The sequence below is a fragment of the Alligator mississippiensis genome, chromosome 1 (genome assembly GCF_030867095.1).
Source record: "Alligator mississippiensis isolate rAllMis1 chromosome 1, rAllMis1, whole genome shotgun sequence".
Lineage (NCBI taxonomy): Eukaryota > Metazoa > Chordata > Crocodylia > Alligatoridae > Alligator > Alligator mississippiensis.
Genome location: NC_081824.1, coordinates 428,912,256 through 428,921,422, shown reverse-complemented (window position 1 = coordinate 428,921,422; position 9,167 = coordinate 428,912,256). Strand labels below are relative to the sequence as shown.

Genomic DNA, 9,167 nt, shown 5'->3' with positions numbered 1-9,167 from the left:
CAGCCCAGGTCTTCTACTTCCCACTCAGCTTTTAAGGCTGAAGTGGTAGGAGGGGGGTGAATGTGGGGCTTTTCTACCTACTTTTCTTTTTCTGGGACCATACACTCAGGTACACACATGTAGCTGCTTAGCCAGCATGCAGCTTACTGAGCATGTGCAATGTCTGTATGGATGCTTATGCAACTGAACTGTACAGATAATAAAATCAGTCTATATGTAAGCGCAAAAAATGCCTCTTACTGGAAAGCTACTATTTAGGGATAAAAAGGGTAACTGAATTCCACCTTAGTTGTTTCCTAAGCGCACCATTTATTGCTCACATCAGCACCTGTCTGAAGGCACAGAAGATGGATATTTGGTACCTTCCAGCACAGAGAAAAACTGAGGACAAGGCTAAACATAAAAGGATTTTGGGGCCACTATGTTACATACCATTGGCAGTGCATAGGCAGTGCACGTGGATGCACATGCACCCCCTGAGTGTGGCCGTGCACCCCCTACGAAAAGGCACCACTGATGCTTGCCACCCCGCCCCACTGCTGACACCGCCGATGGTGTCTGCAGGAAGTCAGTGATCGCTGCTGGCTGCCACTGACACTGCCGGTGGCGTCTGCGGGTGGTTGCCAAACCCCGGTTGGCACTTGCCACCCCCACCCCCAACAGCACCAGCAGCATCTGTGGGAGCTCCCTGCTTACTGTCACCATGCTCCTACTGCCGCCAGCACCACCAAGCCCAGCCAGCCGCTGGGGGCATGCATCGTTCATGTTACTTACCACATGCTAGATCGCATTAGAGGGCTCCATTCTTATGAAATGAATCTGATTCTTTGTTAAAGAAACTCTTTTCAGAGCTGTTTGACCTGCAGTTTAGTATCCTACCTATGTGCACACAGACTGATTTCCAGTGTCTCCTGCAAATTCTCCTTTTCTGCAACTTATCCTTCTCCCTTGATTCTACAGCCATCCTCATCATGGCCATCACTGCTCTTGAAGGGTATGGACAGATATAAAACATAGCCCATTTTAAATGTGGTTTAAATTGCAAGCAGCCAATGTACAAACCAGATTAGAACAGTTTAAACCTCTTGGAATATTTCAAAAGTATACCTGGATAATCAGGAATTATTATGTTACAACTGGCTACTCTCTGGCTACTGCCGCAAAATATATGGCCTGCACATCCCAGGGCCATCCCATCCTATCCTGCAGAACCTGCAGCAGCAGGGGGCCCCACAACCAAGGGGCCATGCCCTGCTCACCCTCCGCTGCCTGTGCCATGTTTAAAGGGCTCGATGCAGACAGGGAGCCCCTTCCTGGCCAAGCAGGGAGGAGTTCCCAGCCCCTCTCTTGCTCTGGCTACAGGCCTGGGGAGGGAATCCAGGCATCCCTAGCATGTGCTGCCCCCACCCCATGCCCCCCACAGTGCAGCCCACATATGCACAGCCCCACCCCAACTATTTATTTCAGTGAGTTTATACCACAATAAACCATAGTTTTGATTTTTTGATGGATTGGGGGCCCCAAAACTATATCTTGCAGGGGGCCCCAAAAAATTGTAGGCCAGCCCTGCCCAGTCCATGCTGTCCCAGGATGGTTTCTGGCTGGTGGGTGCGGGTGGTCAGCTGGATAAAGTGCGTGCTCCTGCTTCTGGGTTCCTGAGGTGCTGGGTGATCTCAGGCAGTAGCACAATTGAAGGGGCAGGGGGTGATCAGGACAACAGTCCTGGATGTTGCCTTTGTTGGGTGGTGCAAAATTAGCCATTGCCACAGCAGTGGTTGATTGCCCCACCACAATCAGCATGGCAGGAGCTGGCACTGCCTTAGGTACTGGGCAGCTGCCCCAGGTGTGCAGCTGTGCCTAATGTCTCCTCAGCTTTTAAGCAACATGTCTCCCCAATTCACTTCTCCGTTTCATTCCATTGGAGGCAACAGACCAAGCTTTGAAGAATCCCAAGCAGATTTAGGCTGGGGGGAGGAGGGTAGTTAGATAGGTGGGCAGAAAGGTTAGCCTTCCTTCTGCATTCCCAGGGGACTGCACAAGGTCTCCAGGGCTTTTAAAGAGCACTTTTCCCCAAGCCACTGATAATTTTCATTCCAAACCTGGCAATTGACACTGAGACGTAGAGCAGAAACAGGGATACCCTTGCTATCTACCTGGACACCCCTCTCCACTTCACCTCAGCTCAGCCTGGGATACCCTGAAGCCTGGTCAATTGCCACAAATGGAATGAAATAGGTTAGTGGCTAGAGGGAAAAATGTTGTTTAAAAGTGGTGGAGACCTTGGGCAGTCCCCAGAACACACAGGTCCCCTTGGAACCCAGAATCCGGGCACCCCCTTCTAGCTGGCCACTCCTAGTGAAAGTCTTGCTAAGGTAGTAGCCTGAGCCAGAGACCTTGGGCAGCACCCTGGAGCTTCCAGCCCCGTCAGAAGGGAGAAACAAAAATCCAGAGGTCCCCAACCAACAGGCTACCCTTTTACCTCCAAATCAGCTGTACTGTGCTGAACCTTGATACTTTGCCAGGAATTGATGTAAACTGATGTGTGGCTTGGGGAAAAGTGCTCTTTTAAAGCCACAAAAGCTCTGGCAGTCTGAGACCAACCAGTTCCCAGGAACCCAGAAGCAGGGGTCTAGGCAGCTCCCCACCCTGTCTCCCACACACACATACCCCAATTGGGGTACCACCACACAGATTTTGGTAAAGACCATTTTGGGATGCCTGGAGGACTGACCAGACACTAGTCATTGAAAGCTTGGTGTCTGCTGAGCCGGTTCAAAGAGGATCGGATGAACTTGATTAATGTTGTTAACTATTTAACTTAATGTTAGTGACAAGGGGGATCAAAAAATTGCAATTGTGGGCTGTTGATATCTTTTTTCTTTCTCTTTCTGGGCAGTCAGCCAATCAGGGTCTTTCTTCCCAGCTTGAGGAAACTGAGGCACTGGCTACTGGTCAGCATGCTGGGCTGGATACTCACTACCACAACTTTGTGGAGGTTTGGGGACACTACTGTGCCTAAAAGATGACTGTTCTACTTAGAACCCTGGGCAGCATATGTTTGGAAACCTATAAACTGGGACAGAGGTGAACTGGTGCCCAATCAGCGACATCCTCAAAATGGTTCAAGGGTTATGTCTATTTACATTCCTGGTCTAATTCCAGTGGTAGCATCAAACCAGTCTGTCCATTCCTTTCTGTAGAGAAAAGCACATTTAGCATCTTGGTAAAGAGTCTAGAAGATCTGGAACAACCCAACTGGAGTCCAACATGGGCCGGGTGGCTTCTGCAGCACATCAGCAACTAGGAGGAGCTTTCCGTGTGCTTCTATTCCTCCACACAGCTAGGAGCTGTGTTCATGCTGCTGCTGCGTCTCGCATCCCCATCCTTCCTGGCCACTGTGTGAGGGCAGCTTACAGCAGAAGGGGAAGTGCGCTGAGGCTGGGTTGGGGTGGAGTGTGGGGAGGGGGAGAAGAAGGAGCAGCATGGAAGCAGTTTCAAGCTGCCTGGCCCTGGTGCAACTACCATCCAACTGGGAACTGTACCCACACCACTGCTGCTTCTTCCAGCCCTTTGCTTCTTGCCTGCTTCCATTTCATCCTATCCCCACCCCTACCACTGACCCTGACTAGACCTTGCAGATCTCTTTGCTGCCTGGCCTCAGTGAGGCCACAAGCACAGATAAAACCCTGCACCACTGTTGGCTGGGTTCAATGGCTCCATGGGCTGGATCTGGCCTGAAGGCTGTATGTTGCTCACCCCTATTTTACAAGGGAATCAAGAGATTTCCAGTATTTGCCACAGAAACCCCCTGTCTGTGTTGTGAAAGACTGTGGGTGAATAGTATAAGTGGCAGCACTCAGTGACATTGAAAATTTAATGACACTGCATTGTGTAAAGATAGGATCAACATAAGAATGGGTGGGAGGCACTTTAGCAGGACAAGATAACCTACACCCGGAATTTTAAAAAAGCTGTCTGGACCAATAAGGCTTAGTTTCAATACTAGAACACTAGGGAAGTCCTAGAAGACTAGGAAGTAATTACTGCTGTAGTAGTATTTAATAGCACAATAGATGAAATTTTATATTTATCATTTCACATTGACCCTAAGTGAAATAACTGAACAGCATGAGTTGACAGGGAACTTGATTAAAAAGAATGAAAGCAGTGCAATTAATTTACAGTAATTTGGGTTTATGGGAAATAGATCTTGTGAAAGTAACTTGATATCATCTTTTGATGAGCTTACAAATTTGGTTGATAAATGTAATAATGCTGATATAATAGACTTAGACTTCTGTGAGGCATTTTCTTGGTACCACATAACATTTTGATGACACTAGAATAATACAAAATCAATATAATTAAAGCATGTTTGTACTTCTCCTGGGTCCCTTGGGGATTGGCTTGTGACCATGAGCTATTCATAGTATTTATTAAGGACATAGAAGAAACCATAACATTTTACAGGTGGAACCTAGAAATTACACCACTATTGGAAAAGTGCTAAACAGTGAAGAGAACAGGTCACCAATGCAAAGGTATCTGAACCAATTAATACATGGGGGTCAAACAATAAGCATTTCAGCATAAGCAAATGTAAGGTCCTACAACCAGGGAGAAAAAGCAGCCATACTTACAGAAAGGTCAGTTTTCTCCTGGAAGCAGCAGCTAAAAGGGATTTATGGGTCATGGTGAATAAGCAAGTGAGCATGGCCTCTCAGATGCTGTGATCAAAAGGGTGATAGCTGAACATATAAACAAGGGAATCTCGAGTGGGAGTGAGAAGTAATGTCACCACTGCATTGCCACTGGTACAACCCTTGCTAGAATACAGTGTCTTGTTTTGCTGCCCAGCTTTCAAGAAAGATAAAAATTGGAGAGAATTCAGAAGACAGCCAAAAGAATAATTAAAGGATTGGAAAATGTGCTTCACTGTGAAAAACTTAAGCAGCTCAATCTATTTCTTTTATAAGAGAAAGTTAAGTACATAACATAAGAACTGCTGTTTACTAGGTCAGACCACAGGTCCATCTTGCCCAGTGTCCTGTGTCACACGGTGGCAGAGAATGGATGCTGAAAGTGTTAAAGGGATTATTTCAGCTGGTGGGCCACTTCACAAGTTATGGTGAGCTGTGAAAGGCCACACATATAAACTCTTTCAGAAGAAATCATTTTAACAAATTATAGATAAAAACCAAATCATTTACTCAAAATCAAACATCTACTGTAACTTATTTTAATTTATTTTCAGAAAATATTTTTTGTCCTGATTTATGTTTTCTGAGTAGTATATATAAAGGCAATTGCATAATAGCTCAAAATAAAGTCTTACTCTTGTATGTTGTGTGTGGGGAGCGTATGAGGGGATGTGGGGGGTGGTATGGGGGGGTATGGGGCATGTGTGTGTGGGTGTATGTGAGTAGAGGCTGGGTGTGGGTATGTGCATGTGTGTGCAGTGGCTGGGGCTAGGGTGGTGCTGTTAGTGAGTGCAGGTCAGATATGGGTGGGAGCATGATGTGGGCTGCCCTAGGCAGGAGGAGGCAGGCTTATGGAGTGCTGCAGTGGCAGCTACACACTGGGTACAATGAACTGGTGTACTGGATGCAGTTCGCAGGCTGTATTTTACCCACCTCTGTGTTAAAGGGAGTGAAAGATTAAAGGGAGTGACTTGATCATTCTGCATGTACCACCATGAGGAAGAGAAGTTTGATAATAGAAGGCTTTTCAGTTTGGCACGAGGGTTTTCACCCGAGCAAGGGCAGGGAGGGGGGTAAGCACGCAGTCGAACATGAAACAGGGAGGTGGGGGTGGCGGGTGGGGATGGAGCGCCACTGTCTCCCAGGAGCAGGGCCAGGGTGGGGTGGAGTGGGGAAGCTCACCAGGCTGGTGTGTGGTGGTGGCAGCCACTGCTGCGAGCTTCCCTGCCCCGCAGAAGGGCACCGCTGCCCTCGCCCTGCCCCACCCTGGCCCTGCTCCTGGGAGGTGGTGGCACTCCATCCTCACCTGCCTGCACGTACCCCCTAGGACCGGTCCAAGTACTCCTAGGAGTATGCATACCTCTGGTTGATAACCCCTAGTCACCCCTGGTCACAGTTTCCAGGTAAATGGTGCCTCCTACCCCTTCTTGTCTTCTTGAGGGCACCCTCCCCCTGATGTCAGGCCTCTACAGGGTACATTTAGATCATGCCTCCACAGTTGCAGGGGATGCATGCCCCATCCATCTGCTTCCACCACCACATGCCAAACCTGGAAATATAACAGTGACATCATCCAATGGTTAACCGTGTCATTGTTCTTGAGACTTTGATCTCCAACAAGCTGGAGAAGGCAGCAGGGGATGCCCTCAGAGTCACTTCATTGATACATTGCTGGGTTTGGCACAACGAAGTGGGAGTAAAGAGGCCAGGCATGGTCAGGAGGCACAGCAGGGATCCCTATCTGTCTATATGGTCTGGATGGAATCATACACTTCTGCTTCTCTCAGTCTTGGTCCTGGTTTGCAGTGCACTGGTACTGCCTCTAATTGCTTCAGCATGTCTTTTTTCGGCTTAGACATTACAGTCTGGGGAAATGACAGTAATAATTAGTAATCAAACAGCCTCTCTAAAGCACAATATCATTTATATAGAACAAAAGCATTTCAGAGAATGCACATCTTACAAACAAAACCAACTGCACATATACCTAGCTGTTGTGTTATCTTCTGGTACAGCCTTTGTTGGATTCAAGTATTACACTAAACATTGAGTATTATATCAAACATACCACAGCTTCCCCACTAAGAAATAACTTCCCCTCACAGTGAGCAGGTCACATATAGGGTTCATAAAATCATGACATAGCAGTATTTCAAAGGAAAAATATGACGCAGTTCAAAGGAAAGATTTGACTGCAGAAAGCCAGGGAGTGTGCCAGAAGGAAGAGTGGGCAAGTGACAAGTTACTGGAGAATGTTCTCTGTTCCTTTCTCCAGCCACCAGCCTACTCCTTCCTATTAGGAATTCTGGGTAATGTCTCCCAACAGGTCTCTCCTGCATGAAGTACTGTAATAAAGACTGCCATTTAAAGGCTTTCCCAATAGTCTGAGTTTATATTCCCACCCCAATAAGGAATACATGGAGGAAGAGCATAATTTAGTAGCATAAAGTAGCCTGCTGTCTGTCCCCAGTGCTCTCTGTGCAGTTTTCCTAATGATCCTATAATGCAAAATAACATTGGAAGCAAAGGTGATAATGACCCTGTTCCCTTTTGAACCTTTCACTTACCAAATTCTCTCTTCTTCTGTGAGTTCCTTGTCTACTACTCTTGGGAACTTCTCTCTTCTTAAATTCACAGACCTGCAAACTGTTTTTAATCTTTCACTCTTCCTGCTTTTCCCTCAGAACTGAAGAAGAATGCATTGCATTCAAAAGTGTGTCTGAGTCTATCCCAACCATGCATTTGGTCTGTAACAGAGTGGCCTCTTCGCTGGGTCTCCACCAGCTGCCCACCTCTCTCTGGGGTAACTTCTTGCCTCACTTTCCTGCCATGCCTTCATAGTAATAACTTTCATATTTTTTTCTAAGGTAGGAAGCTACCCATTTTCTTGCCCTCCTGGTCACCAGGGCCTTAGTACATGCTCTGACCTCCCCTTTACGTGTCCCATGCCTCGCAGTTGTTTCTTCAGCGGTTGGCATGGGGACCCAAGTTCTGGGGTCTCACATGGGATTCTCACCTCCCCACTGGAGCTCATGGTCCCAGCACCCTCACGCTGGGTTCTCTCCGGGCCTCGCCACTACACCCCATCTCAGGGCCACTACTTGCGGGAGCTTCTTTCTGTCTCCCCCTCTGCAAACACAAGACTCTACGGTGAGCCTGGGTGCTGCCCAGGGTCTCTCGTCCTAACTTGGGCCCTGCCTCAGAGCTCACCCGAAGTCTGGGCTCCCTCTGTCTGATCATAGTTCCACCAGGGATGTTGGGCTGGGGTTAGGAGGCGCCCCATACTCACCTTTCATCGGGGAGGTAACTGTCCTGGCATTTCCTGGGGGCTCCCATGTCACCAGGAGACTCACCAGGCCACCCTTTCCCAGCAAGCTACAGTTTTACGCCCAGGAGCCTCCAAGCCATCCCCCTAGCTCTTGCCCTTACCTCCAGAATGTTCCACGCCGCAGGGGACCTGGTTGGTGCTGCTCCCTCAGCTGCAAGTAGCTTATTGCTGGCCCTGCTTGGCTGGCCTATGTTTGAAAATGGCCACCCTCATCAGCCACCTGGCAGCTACCTGCCCCAGCCCTTAAAGTGGCAGGCACCCAAAAGGTGCCCTGCCACATGGTCCAATAAAAGTGATCACCCACAGAAATCTTTACCTCTCCCATATTTTCTGGAGCGTGCTGGTTACATCACTCTAACAGTATAGGAAGCAAAGGCTTTGCCCCCCCTCCCCCTGCACCTCTCTCCCTGCCTCTGCTAGGGCAGCAATCTGGGCCACAAAATCAGGGTCATTCATGCTTATTTTTCTGTCCTCAAGATGCTTTCCCTTGTAGCTATCAAGAAGCCTAGCTTCAAGGGAAAGAAGCTCTCAGTCTTACTTGGCTTTTGATGTGCAGGGTGAAGACTTAGAACCCCTCAGGGTCAAACAGTCATGGTAATGGTTCTTGGTCAAATGCAGTGAAAGTGAATGGGCTTAGGCACTTCTCAGGCACTACTGAATCAATTCTGAATATATGCACTAGGGACAAACTTAGTCGCATAGGGTGAAAACATAGCCTTGTAAGGTACCATATTTTCTTGCATACAACATGTGCTGGAATAAGGTATGCACCTTGTTTTTGAAAGGAAGAAATAAAAAGAAATCTTTCCTTGTAGTAAGTAACTGAGTATCACTCTGGAGTCCAGATTGCTTTATTGTTCTGCTCCCTGTGGATTGCATAGAGACTTACTTTCACTTTTGCCCAGCAGAAGCTTAAGCAGCAGAAATTGTTGTTACCAGTTATAATGCACACCCCACTTTCTAGAAGCTATTTTAAAAGGATGGCATGTTATATACTATAAAAATATGGTATTTAGCTGCCCACACAAATCCAGGCCGCTATGTGGGACATGGTAGAATGTTGTGTCTCAGATGCCTAAAAACAGGATGTGACACCGTAACAGTGAAATAGAATTCTGCCCTTAGCACTTCCACTGAAG

General features: G+C 47.7%; 1 long non-coding RNA gene across 1 annotated transcript; it reads right to left on the bottom strand.

Annotated features, from left to right (window-relative positions):
* Positions 1–5,871: 5,871 nt before the first annotated feature.
* LOC132250247 (uncharacterized) lies at positions 5,872–8,225 on the bottom strand. Its single transcript, XR_009461905.1, has 3 exons — positions 8,130–8,225; positions 7,268–7,386; positions 5,872–6,565 (listed from the first exon to the last, which is right to left on the bottom strand). It is a non-coding gene; the product is annotated as an uncharacterized LOC132250247 (long non-coding RNA).
* Positions 8,226–9,167: the final 942 nt, after the last annotated feature.